This window comes from Rana temporaria, chromosome 8 (genome assembly GCF_905171775.1).
Source record: "Rana temporaria chromosome 8, aRanTem1.1, whole genome shotgun sequence".
NCBI classification, from domain to species: domain Eukaryota; kingdom Metazoa; phylum Chordata; class Amphibia; order Anura; family Ranidae; genus Rana; species Rana temporaria.
This window is the reverse complement of record NC_053496.1, coordinates 10,308,034-10,329,428: the sequence shown is the minus strand read 5'-3', so window position 1 is coordinate 10,329,428 and position 21,395 is coordinate 10,308,034. Positions and strand designations below refer to the sequence as shown.

Here is a 21,395-nt window from a genome sequence, read left to right as displayed (position 1 = left end):
TGAGGCCTGATCTAATGTATTGTATTCATGTTGTTTTCCTGTAATGTAGACATCCAAAAGTCCTAGGACTGGAAGCTGCCATCTTGGAAAGGTCCACCCCACCCCCATCCCATATACCCACCATACCTGCATTTTATTGCAGATCCTTGAGCCTCCTCTGCTGGTGAAAACACCCGTCACATACAGGTATGCCTCCTAGTGACAATGCCTGGGTCCAGCAGCCAATCACCAGTCTCAAGTCTTTTGCAGACTCTAATGCCGTGTACACACGATCGTTTTTTCCGATGAAAAAGTCCATCGGTGTAAAAAAAATAGAACATGTTTTAAATTCTTCCGATGGAAAAAGAAACGATGGGAAATTCTGATTGTCTGTGTGGAATTCCGTCAGAGAAAAATCCACGCATGCTTGAAAGCATTGAACTTAATTTTTCCCGGCTCGTCGTAGTGTTTTACGTCACAGCCTTTTGGACAGTCGGAATTTAGTCTGATAGTGTGTATGGAAGACTGATGAAAGTCAGCTTCATCGGAAATTCCGATCGTGTGTACGCGGCATAACAGGTTTTCTTCTAATATTGTCCTGTATTTGGCTCCATCCATCTTCCCATCAACTCTGATCATCTTCCCTGTCCCTGCTGAAGAAAAGCATCCCCACCACATGATGCTGCCACCACCATGTTTCACAGTGGGGATGGTGTGTTCAGGGTGATGTGCAGTGTTAGTTTCCCCCCACACATAGCGTTTTGCTTTTAGGCCAAAAAGTAAAATTTTGGTGTCATCTGACCAGAGCACCTTCTTCCACATGTTTGCTGTGTCCCCTCCCCCACATGGCTTCTCACAAACTGCAAACAGGACTTGTTATGTCTTTCTTTCTCCAATGTCTGTCTTCTTGTCACTCTTCCATAAAGGGCAGATTTGTGGAGAGACCACTAGTAGTTGTCCTGTGGACAGATTCTCCCACCTGAGCTGTGGATCTCTGCAGCTCCTCCAGAGTTACCATGGGCCTCTTGGCTGCTTCTCTGATGAATGCTCTCCTTGTCAGTTTAGGTGGACGGCCATGTCTTGGTAGGTTTGCAGTTGTGCCATACTCTTTCCATTTTCGGATGATGGATTGAACAGAACTCTGTGAGATGTTCAAAGCTTGGGAGATTATTTTCTAACCTAACCCTGCTTTATACTTCTCCACAACTTTATCCCTGACCTGTCTGGTGTGTTCCTTGGCCTTTGTGATGGACCCTCGTCCTCCAACAGGACTATGTCCGCCGTCATTGCTTCCTCTGTCCAGAACTAGCACTATCCAAGACCTGTGGCGGTTCGTCCATAGAGGGCGCCGGAGCGCCGCCCCCTCTGGCTCTTGCACTGCCACTGAAATACATAGATTCATGCATTGCATGAATCTATGTATTTTCGCCGCTGCCGCCGACTATTCAGATGGCCGGATGGTGAGCGCCACCCACCTGAATAACAGCAGCTGGTTGGCTGAGTGGAAGTGCCTATCAGAGCCGCTGGCTCTGATAGGCTTTCCGAGTACAGCCCTCAGGCTGTAGTCGACTTCCGAATGCTTATCTAAGGGACGTACGGGGTGCGTTCCTTGGATAAGACTGACAGGCGTCTCAGCCAATCAGGTTCACCGTTTCTGGTTACCGGTAACCTGATTGGCTGAAGCGTCATCGAGGGCGGGAGAAGACATCGAGGGACGTGGAAGGAGGATGGCTGACCCCCAGAAAGGTACGTTCCGGGCGGGGGAGGGGCATTTTACAGGGCACAGTGGCGACAATGGGCACAGCGGCGACAATTAAAGGGCACAGTGGCATCAATGGGCACAGTGGTGACAATTAAAGGGCACAGTGGCGACAATTGGCACAGTGGCAACAATTGATGGGCACAGTGGCTGCGTTTGATGGCATGGCACAGGGGTGACAATTGATGGCACATAGGCTGTTTTGATGGCATGGCACAGTGACTGCATTTGATGGCATGGCACAGGGGTGACAATTGATGGCACATAGGCTGTGTTTGATGGCATGGCACAGTGACTGCGTTTGATGGCATGGCACAGTGGTGACAATTGATGGCACAGTGGCTGCGTTTGATGGCATGGCACAGGGGTGACAATTGATGGCACATAGGCTGTGTTTGATGGCATGGCACAGGGGTGACAATTGATGGCACATAGGCTGTGTTTGATGGCATGGCATAGTGACTGCGTTTGATGGCATGGCACAGTGGTGACAATTGATGGCACAGTGGCTGCGTTTGATGGCATGGCACAGTGACTGAGTTTGATGGCATGGCACAGTGGTGACAATTGATGGCACAGTGGCTGCGTTTGATGGCATGGCACAGTGGTGACAATTGATGGCACAGTGGCTGCATTATCACATAAAATCCCAATAAAATACATTTATGATCCATGAACGCTGCATGCGCATAACAAAGTAGGGGGGTTTCGACTTCTACAGATGCCAGCTGGTGACGGGCTCTCTTTAACAAACAATCCAACTTCAGAATGCCGCGGTGAAAGCGGCGCAGTCTGCTAGAATATGGCGTGCATTATCAGCTAATAAGTGTGTTCAATTTTCCTTGAGAGTAATTGAGTGGGCACACATGAATGAACACATGGAGGACATTGTGTGGGTGGAGGAAGAAGCCGCGGATAGTTATTATCGCTAATTGACAGCAGAGAGGCAACAAAGAAAACATACACAGATCAGAAGAAATCACATTCTTGTTTTTTTTTTATTTTGAAGCATAAATAATCCAGAAATTCTTTGAATGTAGAAGACTTGTATGAATACTTTCCAATATCAAAAGAACAGTTGATCAGTATGTATGTGAGCCGTGACATAAGCCGTGTCATCTCATAACATTGTAGAGTTTGTGATGGAATGTCAGATGTGGTGAACTAGAAGAAGGTATGAGGATTACCTTAAAATGTACGGACGTGGTCACTTGTGCAGGGTCCGGGGCTCTTGTGCAGGGTCCGGGGCTCTTGTGCAGGGTCCGGGGCTCTTGTGCAGGGTCTGGGGCTTTTGTACGGGGTGCCGTACTCTTGTATGTGGGACCGGGGCTCTTGTATGTGGGACCTGGTCTCTTGTACTTTGGACGGGGGCTCTTATACTTGGGATGGGGACTCTTATACTCGGGACGGGGGCTCTTGTACTTGGGACGGGGGCTTTTGTACTTGGGACGGGGACTCTTGTACTTGGGACGGGGGCTCTTGTACTTGGGACGGGGGCTCTTGTACTTGGGACGGGGGCTCTTGTACTTGGGATGGGGCCTCTTGTACTTGGGATGGGGCCTCTTGTACTTGGGACAGGGGCTCTTGTACGTGGATCGGGGGCTCTTGTACGTGGATCGGGGGCTCTTGTACGTGGGACCGGGGCTCTTGTACGTGGGACCGGGGCTCTTGTACGTGGGACCGGGCTCTTGTACGTGGGACCAGGCTCTTGCACTTGGGACCAGGCTCTTGTATAGGACCAGGCCTCTTGCCGCTATAATGTACCTTATAATGCAGGGTGTGGGGATCTTGTACTTGGGACCGTGGGCTCTTGTACTTGGGACCGTGGGCTCTTGTACTTGGGACCGTGGGCCCTTGTACTTGGGACTGGGTCCTCTTGTACTTGGGACTGGGGATCTTGTATGTGGAACCAGGGCTTTTGTACGAGGGCCAGGGCTCTTTCCGCTGTAATGTACGGACCAAGACTCTTGTACGTTGGACTGGGTCTCTTGTACGTTGGACTGGGTCTCTTGTACGTGGGACCGGGGCTCGTGTACGTGGGACCGGGGCTCTTGTACGTGGGACCGGGGCTCGTGTACGTGGGACCGGGGCTCTTGTACGTGGGACCGGGGCTCTTGTACGTGGGACCGGGGGCTCTTGTACGTGGGACCGGGGGCTCTTGTACGCTGGGCCGGGGCTCTTGTACGTGGGACCGGGGCTCTTGAACGTGGGTCCGGGGCTCTTGAACGTGGGTCCGGGGCTCTTGAACGTCAGGTATCAGGGCTCTTGCCACTATTAGAGCTGGTAGTTTGTAGTAGGCGGCCTCTAAGGGTTTTCACAGCTTCTGATTTCCAGTAAAGTGTCCTGGGAGCCCAGAAACTAGATTTCTTCCTATTGGTCATCGAGACTGTCCATCACATGGCTGGACCAGTATGGTGACAAGTTGCCTTTTATTATTCTCTCCCCATACAGAGTGGAGACTGCGAGCCAGGCCTTCTCGTCCAACATCAGTGCCAGACTTCACAAATGTGCTTCTGGAAGAATGGTCAAACATTCCCATAGAAACACTCCCAAACCTTGTAGAAAGCCTTCCCAGAAGAGTTGAAACTGTTATAGCTGCAAAGGGTGGGGCCAACTCAATTTTGAACCCTACAGACCAAGACTGGGATGCCATTAAAGTTCATGTGTGTGTGTAGAGGCAGATGTCCCAATACTTGATATAGTGTATATGTGAGCCGTGACATAACCCGTATCACCTCATTACATTGTAGAGTTTGTGATGGAATGTCAGACGTGGTAAACCAGAATAAGGTATGAGGCTCTTGTACGGGCTCCAGGGCTCTTGTACGGGCTCCAGGGCTGTTGTACAGGGACCAGGGTCCTTTGAAGCAGACCAAGGCTCTTGTACGGGGTCCAGGGCTCTTGTACGGGGTCCAGGGCTCTTGTACGGGCTCCAGGGCTCTTGTACGGGCTCCAGGGCTCATGTATGGGCTCCAGGGCTCTTGTACGGGCTCCAGGGCTCTTGTACGGGCTCCAGGGCTCTTGTACAGGCTCCAGGGCTCTTGTACGGGCTCCAGGGCTCTTGTACGGGCTCCAGGGCTCTTTTCTACGGGCTTCAGGGCTCTTGTACGGGCTCCAGGGCTGTTGTACAGGGACCAGGGTCCTTTGAAGGGGACCAAGGCTCTTGTACAGGGTCCAGGGTTCTTGTACGGGGTCCAGGGTTCTTGTGCGGAGTCTAGGGCTCTTGTACGGGGACCAGGGCTCTTGTACGGGGACCAGGGCTCTTGCCGCTACTAGACTTGGTAGTTTGTTTGTAGTAGGTGGCCTCTAAAGGTACCCACAGCTCAAGATTTTGAGTAAAGTGTCCTGGAAGCCCAGAAAAAAGATTTTTCCTATTGGTCAATGAGACTGCCCACCACATGGCTGAACCAATATGGTGACCAGTTACGTTCTATTCTTCTCTCCCCTTACAAATCAATAGGAGCTCACTAGCCGGTCAGGAGATTAAACCCTGGTCAGAAAAAAGTCAGCTTTTTCTGAATGACGCCCAATGCACTTTGCTGATGGACATGCATTGTGGTGGGCTGCACTAAAAAAAAAAGTTTACAACTTTTTTGATGTATAATGCCCTAAGGCTGGGTTCACACTGGTACGACACGACAGTTGTACTACTTTGGATCCGACTTTGCCCTGCGTCTTGAAGTCCGACATGCGTCCGACTTCAATGAGCAGCGATCCGACTTTGATCCTCGACAATACCAGGCACTGTGCCAGGTATGAATCTTGAGGGGGAACTCCACGCCAAATAAAAAAAAAACAGCATGGGTTCCCAAGAGCATACCAGGCCCTTCGGTCTGGTATGGATTTTAAGGGCAACTCCCTACGCTGAAAAAAACGGCACGTGGGTCCCCCCAAAATCCATACCAGACCCTTATCTGAGCACACAGCCCGGCCAGTCAGGGCGAGCGTGCGCCCCCCCCCCAATCCTGAACCGTACCAGGCCGCATGACCTCAACATGGGGGGGTGGGTGCTTTGGGGCAGGGAGGCCCTGCGCCCCCATCCCAAAGCACCTTGTCCCCATGATGATGAGGATAAGGGCCTCTTACCAACAACCCTGGCCGATAGCTGTCAGGGTCTGCGGACGGGGGGCTTATCGGAATCTGGGAGCCCCCTTTAATAAGGGCGACCCCAGATCCTGGCCCCCCACCCTATGTGAATGAGTATGGGGGTACATTGTACCCCTACCCATTCACCTGGGGAAAGAAAGTGTCAAAAATAAAACACACTACACAGGTTTTTAAAGTAATTTATTAGGCAACCCCGGAGGTTCCTTTCGCCTTCTTCTCCCCTGTCCGGCCTCTTCTCCGTGCTCTCCAGTTCTCCTCCCACTGTCCGTCATCTTCTTCTGCTCTTTTGCCCGCTCTTTTGCTAGCTCTTGCCCGGTCTTCTCTGTTGTCTTCTTCCCTCTTCTCTTCTTCTAAAGTTGACACGACGCTCTCTCACGCTGTAATGCCGTGTGCGCAACGACTTTTGTAGGCATGGGGCGGGGTCACCGGTTGATGTCATCTCCCTGCCCCAAAGCACCCACCCCCCCAAGTTGAGGGAATACGGCCTGGTACAGTTCAGGAGAGGGGGCGATCGCTCGTCCCCACCCCCTTTCCTGACCGGCCGGGCTGCGTGTTCGTATAAGGGTCTGGTATGGATTTTGGGTGGATCCCCATGCTGTTTGTCCGGCGTAGGGTGTACCCCTTTAAATCCATAACAGACCAAAGGACCTGGTATTCTCTTGGAGGGGGAACCGATGCCGTTTTTTATTTTTTTTTTGGCGTGGAGTTCCCCCTCAAGATCATCAGAGCACAAGACGCATGCCAAAGTCGGATCATGCAAGATGGCGATGCGACTTTGTTCCGACTTCAGTGATATTCAATGGGCTGAAGTAGGATCAAAAGTCGAACCAAAGTAGTTCAGGGAGCATTTTCAAAGTCGGACCGACTTGTGTCGGACCAGTTAAGACGGCTCCCATAGGGAAACATTGATTTTCACATGTCATGCGACATGAGCTCCCAATGTCGGAGCGTTTGCCGCACCAGTGTGAACCCGGACTAAATCCACAAATTCTGGAATCTCAGAAATGATATGGGATCATCAGCCCGAAGCTGATACCTGCAATATGTGCAGATGACAGGTCCACTTTAATCCTGATAATGTGATCACAAGCCTTCAAAGAGGCCGTCATCTCTACTTAAATTCAATGTCTGTTTGATGCCATTAGACTCATTCCCCTCTCCACTCGGCTTTGTATCGGAGCCATAGAAAAAAGCCACAGAAAATGAAATTATACCCTTACATGGCATTTAATAAAAATGATGGTGACACTTCCCTGCTAAGTGCTTCCAGATTTGGAGAAATGACATTATTTTATGTGTTACTTATTGCTTTTCAGAGCAAATGTGTGATAAGGGACTCGCCGGCGCTTTCTAATCAGGTGCCTGCCTTTTATATTGCGTCTCTGTAATCTTCTGCGCGGCGGTCAAAACTCCTGCCTTGGCGTATTAAATTCTCTCCTAGTTCCCCTTTCACATCTGTTCTACGTGACATCAACGCAAGAGGGAAGTTTTGCTCAGTGAAGCAATTCCTATTTTAAAATCGGAGTGACTATTAAAAAAAAATCAAAAAAAAGAAACATGGCAGGTTTCCTAGAGATTGTGGAACTTGGCTGTACATAGAGGCCGCCAGGCAAACTGTAGCGTGCTCCATTGACCATGAATTTGTTGGGTACTTTATTTTAGGTTCATAATGACGCAAGCTGCCACAAATCCACTAGGAGCTCTTCTGTCCAGACTTCATTCTGTCGTTGTCCCTGTTCTTGTAAAATGATGTGAGCTTACATGCTCTTGTAGAGCGTCCCGGAAACCGTAGTACTTTGTTATGTAAATTGCAATAAGCTACTGGTGTGAAGTGCTTAGATCTTCAGCCTTATGGTTTGTCCATCCAGTTACTAGTGTAAGGAGCTCAGGTCTTCTGCCCTATTTGTCCAACCAGCTATTGGCATTAACAGCTCAGGTCTTCTGCCTTATTTATCCAACCAGCTATTGGCGTCAAGAGCTTAGGTCTTCTTACTTTGTCCAACCAGCTACTGTCATCAACAGCTCAGGTCGTCTTGCTTTTTGTCCAACTAGCTATTGGCGTCAAAAGCTTAGGTCTTCTTACTTTGTCCAACCAGCTACTGTCATCAACAGCTCAGGTCTTCTTGCTTTTTGTCCAACCAGCTATTGTCATCAACAGCTCAGGTCTTCTTGCTCTTTGTCCAACCAGCTATTGGCGTCAAGAGCTTAGGTCTTCTTACTTTGTCCAACCAGCTACTGTCATCAACAGCTCAGGTCTTCTTGCTCTTTGTCCAACCAGCTATTGACATTAAAGCGGGGGTTCACCCTTAGAGGGCACTTTTTCCCCTTAGATTCCTGCTCGTTTTCTCTAGGGGAATCGGCTATTTGTATTAAAATATGTGCAGTACTTACCCGTTTTCGAGCTGCATCTTCTTCCGTCGCTTCCGGGTATGGGCTTCGGGAATGGGCGTTCCTTCTTGATTGACAGTCTTCCGAGAGGCTTCCGACGGTCGCATCCATCGCGTCACGATTTTCCGAAAGAAGCCTAACGTCGGTGCGCAGGCGCAGTATAGAGCCGCACCGACGTTCGGCTTCTTTCGGCTACGAGTGACGCGATGGATGCGACCGTCGGAAGCCTCTCGGAAGAATGTCAATCAAGAAGGAACGCCCGCTCCCGAAGACCCATACCCGGAAGCGACGGAAGAAGATGCAGCTCGAAAACGGGTAAGTACGGCTCATATTTTAATACAAATAGCCGATTCCCCTAGACCGAACGAGCAGGAATCTAGGGGAAGAAAAAATTTTTTTTTAGAAATGGGTGAACTCCCGCTTTAACAGCTCAGGTCTTCTGCCTTATTTATCCAACCAGCTATTGGCTTCAAGAGCTTAAGTCGCTTACTTTTTCCAACCAGCGATTGTCATCAACAGCTCAGGTCTTCTTGCTCTTTGTCCAACCCGCTATTGGCATCAAGAACTTGGGTCTTCTTACTCTTTGCCCAACCAGCTACTATCGTGAGGAGCTCAGGTCTTCTTACTTTGTCCAATCAGCTATTGTCATTAACAGCTCAGGTCTTCTTGCTCTTTGTCCAACCAGCTATTAGTGTGAGGAGCTCAGATCTTCTTACTTGTTGTCCAACCAGCTGCTAGTGTGGGGAGCTCAGGTCTTCGGTCTTATTTCTCCAATCGGCTATTGATGTCAAGAGCTCAGGTCTTCTGCCTTACTGTGTGTCCAACCAATCACTGGACCTCTGGTCATCTGCCTTACTGTTTATGCAACCAGCTACTGGCTTTAGAAGCTAAGGTCTTCTGTCTTCCTTTCTGCCCAACCCAGCTACTGGTATGAAGAGCTCAGGGCTCCTGCCTAATCAGCTGCTGGTGTGAGGAACTGAGTGCTTCTGCTTTAATGTGTGTCCAACCAGCTACTAAAGTGAGGAGCTCAGGTATTCTGCCTTATATTTGTTAAACTAGCTACTGGTGTCAAGAGATCAAGTCTTCTGCCTTACTGTTTGCCCGTAAGTATGATGGCCAGTTAAGAGTTGTGACTGGGAGGAGGACTAAGCTCCAACATCTAGAGCAGTGATGGCGAACCTTGGCACCCCAGATGTTTTGGAACTACATTTCCCATGATCCTCATGCACTCTGCAGTGTAGTTGAGCATCATTGGAACTGTAGTTCCAAAACATCTGGGGTGCCAAGGTTCACCATCACTGCCCTATTTATAGCAAGTTAAAAAAAACTTCTGCCTTTAGAATCACTCAGTTCCTTCTCTTGCCCAGGACTACGTGCCCCATGGTGCATTGCTCTTCGCATTTACAATTTCAGCAGGGGGTCAAATACTTTTTTTCTCCCTCACTGTACCTGGGGAATTGTTTTCTATGGTCTGGTCCAACACATGCAAACATTTTCTCGAAGGTTTTGGAGGAACATAGACCCTGCCATGGCAGTGAGAGAACCTATTCGTCTGCATCTGAGGCCTCCTAGTTCAATATTGCATATATGAAACTTGTATTTAAAAAAATAAAAGTGATTTTTATAATCTCTGACCTTGCCTCAATTTGATTTTTCAGAGTTGATCTTGTACCTTGACCCCGCCATGATGCTGCATGAAAAAGCAAAAGGAAAACATTAGAAAGTGATTGCAAGAGCCCAGACCGAGAGATACCGGGAAAGAGCGACTCCTATTTATCCTGTGAGTTATATCATTTTTAATATTTTTTCAGTAAAGCCAAAGGCCCAGATTCTCATAGGACTTACGACGGCGCAGCGCCATGTACGCCGTCGTAAGTCCTAATCTGAGCCGTCGTATCTATGCGACTGATTCTTAGATATCCATTAGATCCGACAAGCGTAAGTCTCTTACGCCGTCGGTTCTAAACTGCAATTTTTTTTTTGCCCGCTAGGTGGCGCTTCCGTCGAATTCCGCGTTGAGTATGCAAATTAGCTAAATACGCAAATTCTCGAACGTACGCGCGGCCGACACAGTAAAGTTACAACGTTTACGTTAGGCTTTTCCCGGCGTAAAGTTGCCCCTGCTATATGAGGCGCATCCAATGTTAAGTATGGCCGTCGTTCCCGTGTCGAAATTTTAAAAAGTTAGGTCGTTTGCGTAAGTCGTCCGTGAATAGGGCTGGACGTCATTTACGTTCACGTCGAAACCAATGACGTCCTTGCGACGTCATTTGGAGCAATGTACACTGGGATATTTTATGGACGGCGCATGTGCAGTTCGTTTGGCGCGGGGACGCGCTTCATTTAAATGATACACGCCCCCTACCCGCCGAATTTGAATACCGCCGGGTGATTTACGCTACGCCGCCGCAACTTTACAGGCAAGTGCTTTGTGAATAAAGCACTTGCCTGAAAAACTTGCGGCGGCGTAACGTAAATCGGATACGTTACGCCGCCGCAGAGATACGCCCAGTGTACAAGAATCTGGGCCAAAGTGACTGTAGACATCTTTACAAGTAGAATTAGAAAAGGTTGTCTGGGTGTCATCACGTTAAACCCCCCGCAATGCAATGAAATGAGAAGGGGGGTAAAATTCTGCAGAAAAGTGGAACAAAAGGTGAAGAGTTTAACCCACTTGGTATGACAATTATAATGTAATCATATTTTAAAAGGAATTCCAAAAATAAATATACTTACACCAGGATAAGAATGTAAGGAATCCTATGGGCGGGCCTGCACAGACCGGTCTTCTGTACAATGTTGTATACGTAATATGGAGGGGGGTGGTTGTGTGGTGGTTGCCTTTGTTGTAGAGATAGTCCATCAATGGCGGTGATGCTCAATTTTTTTTTGGGGGGGGGGGGGGCGCAAACAAACTGAAAAAAAAATCCCATCAATTGCAGCCACTGTGCCCATCAAGCGCAGCCACTGTGCCCATCTAATGTCTAAACCTCTGGCAACAAAAGTGAGTACACCCAGGCCCGTCGGAACCCGACAGGCAAAGCAAGCATTTGCCTCGGGCCCCGAGCTGACCAGGGGCCCCAGCAGGGAAGGCCCTTGCCTCCTGCAGTCCGGTCGGCCGTGTACCATAACCGCGCGGTACAGGAGAATCAGGTTCCTGTTCCCGGCCGGACTGACAGGAAGTGCACACACTGAGTGTTCACTTCCTTTCAGTCCGGTCCTGGGAACAGCAAACTGAATCTCCTGTTCCGCGCGGTAATGTTACACGGCCGACCGGACTGCAGGAGGACGCAGCGATGCAGCAAGGGCCCTCCTTGCTGGGGCCCCTGTGCGGACACCAACATCTGCCAGCGTGTGCGTGGTGCGAGGATAGAGGTGAGTCGTCAACCCCCCCCCCCCCCCTTCTCAACTTAAAAACTGAAATGTCACTTTTTTTTTTGCCTGGGGCCCCCAAATGTCTTCAAACGGCCCTGAGTACACCCCTAAGTGAAAATATCCAAATTGGACCCAACTAGCCATTTTCCCTCCCCCCGGTGTCTGTGACTTGTTAGTGTTACAAGGTCTCAGGTGTGAATGGGGAGCAGGTGTGTTAAATTTGGTGTTATCGCTCTCACTCTCTCATACTGGTCACTGGAAGTACAACATGGCAGTTCATGGCAAAGAACTCTCTGAGGATCTGAAAAAAAGAATTGTTGCTCTACATAAAGATGGCCTAGGCTATAAGAAGATTAACAAGACCCTGAAACTGAGCTGCAGCACGGTGGCCAAGACCATACAGCGATATAACAGGACGGGTTCCCCTCAGAACAGGGGTCGCCACGGTCCACCAAGGAAGTTGAGGTCACGTGCTCAGCGTCATATCCAGAGGTTGTCGCTGGGAAATAGACATTGCTGCAGAGGTTGAAGAGGTGGGGGGGGGTCAGCCTGTCAGTGTCCAGACCATACGCCGCACACTGCATCAAATTGGTCTGGTCGTCCCAGAAGGAAGCCTCTTCTAAAGATAATGCACAAGAAAGTCCGCAAACAGTTTTATGAAGACAAGCAGACTAAGGACATGGATTACTGGAACCGTGTCTTGTGGTCTGATGAGACCAAGATAAAGGTATTTGGTGTCAGATGGTGTCAGGCGTGTGTGGGGGGGACCAGGTGAGGAGGACAAAGACAAGTGGGTCTTGCCTACAGTCAGGCATGGTGGTGGGGGTGTCATGGTCTGGGGCTGCATGAGTGCTGCCGGCACTGGGGAGCTACAGATCATTGAGGGAACCATGAATGCCAACATGTACTGTGACATACTGAAGCAGAGCATGATCCCCTCCCTTCAGAGACTGGGCCTCAGGGTAGTATTCCAACATAACGACCCCAAACACACCTCCAAGACCACCAATGCCTTTCTAAAGAAGCTGAGGGTAAAGGTGATGGACTGGCCAAACATGTCTCCAGACCTAAACCCTGTTGATCATCTGTGGGACTCCTCAAACGGAAGGTGGAGGAGCGCAAGGTCTCCAACATCCACCAGCTCTGTGATGTCATCATGGAGGAGGGGAAGAGGACTCCAGTGACAACCTGTGAAGCTCTGGTGACCTCCATGCCCAAGAGGGTTAAGGCAGTGCTGGAAAATAATGGCGGCCACACAAAATATTGACACTTTGGCCCAATTTGGACATTTTTTCACTAAGGGGTGTACTGACTTTTGATGCCAGCGGTTTAGACATTAATGTGTTGAGTTATTTTGAGGGGACAGCAAATTCCCCCCCCCCCCCCCCCTCTCGTACAATACTGCAGGAGAAGCTGTGGTTGGACTTTGGTTGGTCCTCCTGGTGAGACCCTCCCCACCTTCTATAATGGTGGCAATGCCGCTACAGAGCACATCCTGTAACAACTTTCGTCATTTTTTATTTCATCAGAATTTCCTGTGAGCTCCGAAGCCGAGCCAAGAAGATCCTGATCTGCCAGTTTACCCCCCGCCCCCACACCCCAGGCAGCAACCACTTATATGACACTAAATGATGATCTATTGCTTGTTGATCTAAATGAACAATGTATCACACTGTTGCAGCACTATAGTGAAAAGGGGAGGGGTGGGGGCCCTAAAGTATATTATATTTTATAAATAAATAATAAAATGATCCATAGCTTGTTAAAATAATTGAACCATGGTTTACTATTACAGATCCTGCATGGATGTGAGGAGGGGGGGGAATGGGGGGGGGGGGGGGCAGAGGTCTTCACTTTTACCCCCTTTTACTTTTTCCTGCCCAGGCCAAATTTCAGCTTTCAGCGCTGTTACACTTTGACAATTGCGCAGTCATGCAACACTGTATCCATGTGATATTTTTATGATTTTTATTTTTATACAAATAGAGCTTTTTTTGGGTGGCATTTAACCACTTAAGCCCCGGACCATTTTGTTGCTAAATGCCCAGGCCAGGTTTTGCGATTCGGCACTGCGTCGCTTTTAACAGACAATTGCGCGGTCGTGGGACGTGGCTCCCAAACAAAATTTACGTCCTTTTTTCCCCACAAATAGAGCTTTCTTTTGGTGGTATTTGATCACCTCTGCGGTTTTTATTTTTTGCGCTATAAACAAAAATAGAGCGACAATTTTGAAAAAAATGCAATATTTTTTACTTTTTGCTGTAATAAATATCCCCCAAAAACATATATAAAAAACATTTTTTCCTCAGTTTAGGCCGATACGTATTCTTCTACCTATTTTTGGTAAAAAAAAATCGCAATAAGCGTTTATCGGTTGGTTTGCGCAAAATTTATAGCGTTTACAAAATAGGGGATAGTTTTATTGCATTTTTATAAAAAAAAAATTTTTTACTACTATTGGCGGCGATCAGCGATTTTTTTCGTGACTGCGACATTATGGCGGACACTTCGGACAATTTTGACACATTTTTGGGACCATTGTCATTTTCACAGCAAAAAATGCATTTAAATTGCATTGTTTATTGTGAAAATGACAGTTGCAGTTTGGGAGTTACCCACAGGGGGCGCTGTAGGAGTTAGGGTTCACCTAGTGTGTGTTTACAACTGTAGGGGGTGTGGCTGTAGGACTGACGTCATCGATCGAGTCTCCATTTAAAAGGGATCACTCGATCGATGCAGCCGCCACAGTGAAGCACGGGGAAGCCGTGTTTACATACGGCTCTTCCCGTTCTTCAGCTCCGGGGAGTGATCGCGACGGGGCAGCTAGAAACGAATAGCCGCGCCGTCGTCCCGATCGAACCCCCCACCCGCTAGAAGGCAGGGACGTGTATATATACGCCCATCTGCCTGTCCGTGCCATTTTGCGGACGTAAATAGTCGTGCGGTGGGGGTTAAGTGGTTAAACACCACTGTTTTTTTTTTTTTTTCTGCTCTTCCGGTGCCTTCTTCCTTCTGCCAGGTTTCTCCGTTATCTTCTTGCAGCTCTTTTACTAGCGGGGGCCTGGTCTTCCTCGTTGCCTTCTTCCCTCTTCTCCGGTGCTTTCTGTCTTCTGGCGGGCACCGCTATCTTCTTTCAGCTCTTTTACTAGTGGCGGGCCGGTCTTCCGCGGCGTCTTCTTCTTCGATGTTGACACGTTGCTTCCTCCCGCTGTAATGCCGGCGCACGGTGCGCAACGATTTATAAAGGCCTCTTATGATGTCACAGTCCCATCATGCTCCGGGTGGTGACCGCTCGATTCCAACCTGCAACCACTTGTTACCGACCTGTGACTTGTTCCTTGACTACGCTTCCGCTTGATCCCAACCTACAACCACTTGTTATCGACCTTTGACTTGTTCACTCACTACGCTTCCGCTCGATTCCAACTTGCAACCACTTGTTACCAACCTGTGACTTGTTCCTTGACTACGCTTCCGCTCCATCCCAACCTACAACCACTTGTTATCGACCTTTGACTTGTTCCTTGACTACGCTTCTGCTCGATTCCAACCTACAACCACTTGTTATCGACCTTTGACTTGTTCATTGACTACGCTTCCTTCTTCCACTTGATCCCAACATGCAACCACTTGTTACCGACCTTTGACTTGTTCCTTGACTACGCTTCCACTTGATCCCAACCTACAACCACTTGTTACCAACCTGTGACTTGTTCCTTGACTACGCTTCCGCTTGATCCCAACCTACAACCACTTGTTATCGACCTTTGACTTGTTCATTGACTATGCTTCCTTCTTCCACTTGATCCCAACATGCAACCACTTGTTACCGACCTTTTGACTTGTTCCTTGACTACGCATTGGCCATCAATGTGAAACGCGTCACCCCACTGTTTGCTGTTTTTTTGCTTTTGTAGTGTTTTTTTACTAGAATAAAAGGCACAACTTTTTATTTTTACATCCTATTGGAGTGCGGCTGTCCATAATTCTCCTTCTTCTATTTTTGACTACGCTTCTGCTTGATTCCAACCTGCAACCACTTGTTTCCGACCTTTTAGCTTGTTCCTGAATTACAGTTCCACTTGATCCCAACCTGCAACCACTTGTTACCGACCTTTTTGGATTGTTCCTTAACTATGCTTCCGCTTGATCCCAACCTGCAACCACTTGCTACCGACCTTTAACTTGTTTACTGACAACACTTCTCTTTGATCCAAACCTTCTCTATCTGCTACTGGACCCCGGGTTGCTCAGGTCCTAGTGGAGAAATCTGAGGGCCGCGACCTGGTACTACATCTCCACCATCAGGAGCTCCGGTGAATACCGGTTATCGCTTAGACCCCGTACCTCGGGTGAGCCCACGTGATCCACCAGGTTGACCTACTTTTGTATATCTATCCTGCTGGTCGGTGGAGCCACGCTACTGCTACAGCTACTGGTCTCGGAGCTAGACCCCTGACTGGGACAATACCTAAGATTCTGTCCCGGGGCCTCTCACTCCTTCTTCATCCTTCATTCCATGAGGGCGGCTTCCACTCCACATGTCCCGAATATAGGAAGAATTTGAAGGATACGGCTTTATCTTTTTTCAGATCTGGTGATCAGCTCTCTACATGAAGGAGTTTAATTTCATGTTCTGGAAAGTCTGCAAATATCGGAGTGTCATTGTACATACCAGAGGCGCAGCAGACCTTTCACAATTCCCATTGTATCTCTGAATGTCAACATCACATACCAGTCATTGCTTACTTAGGTGTCTGTTCCAGAGATCCTTGTATATGATTATTGCTACAAAACTCTGTTTTGCTTTGTCTTTAAGGTAGCAAGGAAGCATAAAACACATCTGTGTATATATGTATATATATATGTATATATACTGTGTATATATATATAATATATAACCCTAGGGAACAAAGTTGCATTTGTTGCATTTTTTTATGTTGCACAGTATTTCTGCAGCATTTTTTCAATTGCAATTTTTGGGGGTTTTCGTACATCGTAATGAATCTTTTAAAAAACCAATATATGCACCATTTTTTTTTGTATAATATGAAAGATGTTAGATGCCAAACATGTCTTTTTTTTTTTTTTACCAAAAATATGTAGAAGGTATTCTTCTACATATTTTTGGATTAAAAAAAAAAATACTCTGCAATTCCCTGCCAATACTCTGCAATTCCCTGCCAATACTCTGCAATACCCGGAAAATACTCTGCAATACCCTGCCAATACTCTGCAATACCTGGAAAATACCCTGCCAATACTCTGCAATACCTGGAAAATACCCTGCCAATACTCTGCAATACCCTGCCAATACTCTGCAATACCCTGCCAATACTCTGCAATACCCGGAAAATACTCTGCAATACCCTGCCAATACTCTGCAATACCTGGAAAATACCCTGCCAATACTCTGCAATACCTGGAAAATACCCTGCCAATACTCTGCAATACCCTGCCAATACTCTGCAATACCCGGAAAATACTCTGCAATACCCTGCCAATACTCTGCAATACCTGGAAAATACCCTGCCAATACTCTGCAATACCTGGAAAATACCCTGCCAATACTCTGCAATACCCTGCCAATACTCTGCAATACCTGGAAAATACCCTGTCAATACTCTGGAATACCTGGAAAATACCCTGCCAATACTCTGCAATACCCTGCCAATACTCTGCAATACCCTGCCAATACTCTGCAATACCCGGAAAATACTCTGCAATACCCTGCCAATACTCTGCAATACCTGGAAAATACCCTGCCAATACTCTGCAATACCTGGAAAATACCCTGCCAATACTCTGGAATACCTGGAAAATACCCTGCCAATACTCTGCAATACCCTGCCAATACTCTGCAATACCCGGAAAATACCCTGCCAATACTCTGCAATACCTGGAAAATACCCTGCCAATTCTCTGCAATACCCGGAAAATACCCTGCCAATACTCTGCAATACCCTGCCAATACTCTGCAATACCTGAAAAATACCCTGCCAATACTCTGCAATAACCTGCCAATACTCTGCAATACCCGGAAAATACTCTGCAATACCCGGAAAATACCCTGCCAATACTCTGCAATACCCGGAAAATACCCTGCCAATACTCTGCAGTACCCTGCCAATACTCTGCAATACCCTGCCAATATTCTGCAATACCCGGAAAATACTCTGCAATACCTGTAAAATACTCTGCAATACCCAGAAAATACTCTGCAATACCCTGCCAATACTCTGCAATACCCTGCCAATACTCTGCAATACCATGCCAATACCCGGAAAATACTCTGCAATACCCGTAAAATACTCTGCAATACTCGGAAAATACTCTGCAATACCCGGAAAATACTCTGCAATACCCGGAAAATACCCTGCCAATACTCTGCAATACCCTGCCAATACTCTGAAATACCCGGAAAATACTCTGCAATACCCTGCCAATACCCTGCCAATACTCTGCAATACCCGGAAAATACTCTGCAATACCCTTCCAAATACTCTGCAATACCCTGCCAATACTCTGCAATACCCTGCCAATACTCTGCAATACTTTTCCAATACTCCTGAAATACCCGGAAAATACTCTGTAATACCCTGCCAATACCCAGAAAATATTCTGGAAAAATAATGCGTTTTTAACCACTTCCCACCCGCCGGCCGTCAAATGAGATCCTTGAATTTATGCAGGGATATTTAAATGAGTGCAGCTACAGGCATCATTTGGATATCAGCTGGCGATTCTCTACACCATAAGAATGATCATGGTGGCTGTTCCACCTCTTGATCATTCTTAGGGGAGGGGAAAGGGGACGTCCCCCCCTCCCCGTCGCCCTCCGGTGCTTCTACCGAGTCACCACTTCGATCAAAGCCAGGATAGTTTTTTTTTTTCATGCTTCCCAGCCTAGAGGTGAGATGTGGGGTCTTATTAACCCCAGATTTCTCCATAAAGAGGACCTGTCATGCTTATTCCTATTACAAGGGATGTTTACGTTCCTTGTAATAGGAAAAAAAGTGATCAAAACATTTATTTTTGGGGAAAAACATGTCAAACTAAAATAAATAAAGTAAAACAAACAATAATTTTTTTTTTTTTAAAGCGCCTCTGTTCCCGTGTTCTTGCATACAGAAGCGAACACACACGTAAGTCCCGCCCACATATGAAAACGGTATTCAAACCACACATGTGAGGTATCTCTGCGAACATTAGAGCGAGAGCAATAGTTTTCGCCCCAGACCTCCTCTGTAACTATAAACATGTAACCAGTTAAAATATTTAAAGCGTGGCCTATGGGGATTTATAAGTAGCAAAGTTTGGCGCCATTCCACGAGCTTGTGGAATTTTGAAGGGTGACATGTTAGGTATCTATTTACTCGGCGTAACTTCATCTTTCACATTATGCAAAAACATTGTGCAAACTTTAATGTTTTTTTTCTAAAAGCACAAAACAAAGTTTTATTTCCAAAAAAAACACGTTCGAAAAATTGCTTGCGCAAATACCGTGCGCGATAAAAAGCAACGGCCGCCATTGTATTCTCTAAGGTCTATATAATGTTTTGGGGTTCTATGTAATTTTCTAGCAAATAGTGATGATTTTTACATGTAGGAGAGAAATGTCAGAATTGGCCTGGGTGTTCCAGAATGCCTGAAGGTGCTCCCTGCATGTTGGGCCTCTGTATGTGGCCACGCCGTGTAAAAGTCTCACACATGTGAAGGTGCTCCCTGCATGTTGGGCCTCTGTATGTGGCCACGCTGTGTAACAGTCTCACACATGTGAAGGTGCTCCTTGCATGTTTGGCCTCTGTATGTGGCCACGCCGTGTAAAAGTCTCACACATGTGAAGGTGCTCCTTGCATGTTGGGCCTCTGTATGTGGCCACGCTGTGTAAACGTCTCACACATGTGGTATCGCTATACTCGGGAGGAATAGCAGAATGTGTTTTGGGGTGTAATTTGAGGTATGCATATGCTGTGTGTGAGAAATAACCTGCTAATATGACAAAGACCAAATAATATACACCAATTTGTACTTATTTTTACCAAAGATATGTAGCAGTATAAATTTTGGCCAAAATTTATGAAGAAAAATTAGAAATTTGCTAAATTTGATAACAGAACTTAGAAAATTCTTTTTTTTATTTTTTTCGAATTTTCAGTCTTTTTTTCTTTTATAGCGCAAAAAATAAAAAACCCAACGGTGGTTAAATACCACCAAAAGAAAGCTCCATTTGTGGGAAAAAAGGACACAAATTTCATTTGGGTACAGTGTTGTATGACTGAGTAATTGTCATTCAAATTGTGAGAGCACCTAAAAGCTGAAAATTGGTCTGGTTATTAACAGCTTAAGGACCGCCTCCTGCACATATACGGCGGCAGAATGTCACGGCTGGGCACAAGCACGTACAGGTACGTCCTCTTTAAGTGCCCAGCCATGGGTCGCGGGCGCACGCCCACAACCCAGTCCGAAGCTCCGTGACCGCGGCCGTGGGACCCGATCGCCGCTGGTCCCCGGAGCTGAAGAACAGGGAGAGCTGTGTGTAAACACACCTTCCCCGTTCTTCACTGTGGTGCTGTCATTGATCGTGTGTTCCCTGATATAGGGAAACATGATCAATGGTGTCATACGTCCAGCCCCGCCCCCCTACAGTTATAAACACAGATGAGGTCATACATAACCCCTTCAGTGCCCCCTTGTGGTTAATTCCCAAACTGCAATTGTCATTTTCATAGTAAACAATGCATTTTTTGCTGTGAAAATGACAATGGTCCCAAGAATGTGTCAAAATTGTCCGATGTGTCCGCCATAATGTCGCAGTCACGAAAAAAATCGCTGATCGCCGCCATTAGTAGTAAAAAAAAAAAAATTAATAAAAATGCAATAAAACTATCCCCTTTTTTGTAAACGCTATAAATTTTGCGAAAAACCAATCGATAATTGCTTATTGCGATTTTTTTTTTTTACCAAAAATAGGTAGAAGAATACGTATCGGTCTAAACTGAGGGGAAAAAAAATGTTTATATATTTTTGGGGGATATTTATTATAGCAACAAGTAAAAAATATTGAATTTTTTTCAAAATTGTCGCTTTATTTTTGTTTATAGCGCAAAAAAAAAAAAAAAAGCAGAGGTGATCAAATGCCACCAAAAGAAAGCTCTATTTGTGGGGAAAAAAGGACGCCAATTTTGTTTGGGAGCCGCGTCGCGCGACCGCGCAATTGTCAGTTAAAACGACGCAGTGCCGTATCGCAAAAACTGGCCAGGTCCTTTACCCGCCTAAAGGTCCGGCTCTTAAGTGGTTAAAGTGTATATTTTCTCCAAAAATTGCGTTTGCAAAACAACTGCGCAAGTACCATGTGACATATAAAATTGCAACAATCGCCGTTTTATTCCCTAGGGTCTCTGCTAAAAAAAAATGTGATGTTTTCGGGGGTTGTAAGTGATTTTCTAGCAAATAAATACTGATTTAAACTTGTAAACAAAAAGTGCCAGTAAAAGCCCGGGTTGGCAAACGGTTAATTGCCCCCGAAGACCTACATGAGAGATGGTGTGATAAAACCCCGGACAGCATAGGAAGGGGGATTTCGGTGATATTTTACGTTTTGGACACACGTTGACGTTCTGTTCAAAAATATTCCACCAAAAAGGTGGAGAATTTCCATATCCGGTGTCCTTTGTCGTGTAAATACACATAAAAAAAAAAAAAAGGATACAATTAGCCAGATTCAGAGAGAGTTACGCCGGCATATCGGTAGATACGCCGTTGTAACTCTGAATCTGCGCCGTCG

At 47.0% G+C, this 21,395-nt stretch overlaps 1 protein-coding gene across 1 annotated transcript in view; it reads left to right on the top strand.

The window, feature by feature from the left end:
* Positions 1 to 21,395, top strand: part of LOC120946665 (tetratricopeptide repeat protein 31-like) — a 121,529-nt gene that overhangs the window by 16,091 nt on the left and 84,043 nt on the right. Inside the window, exon 2 of the mRNA XM_040361281.1 lies at positions 9,892 to 10,013. The gene's annotated coding sequence lies outside the window, so the exon portion shown is untranslated. The remainder of the gene's footprint in view (positions 1 to 9,891; positions 10,014 to 21,395) is intronic.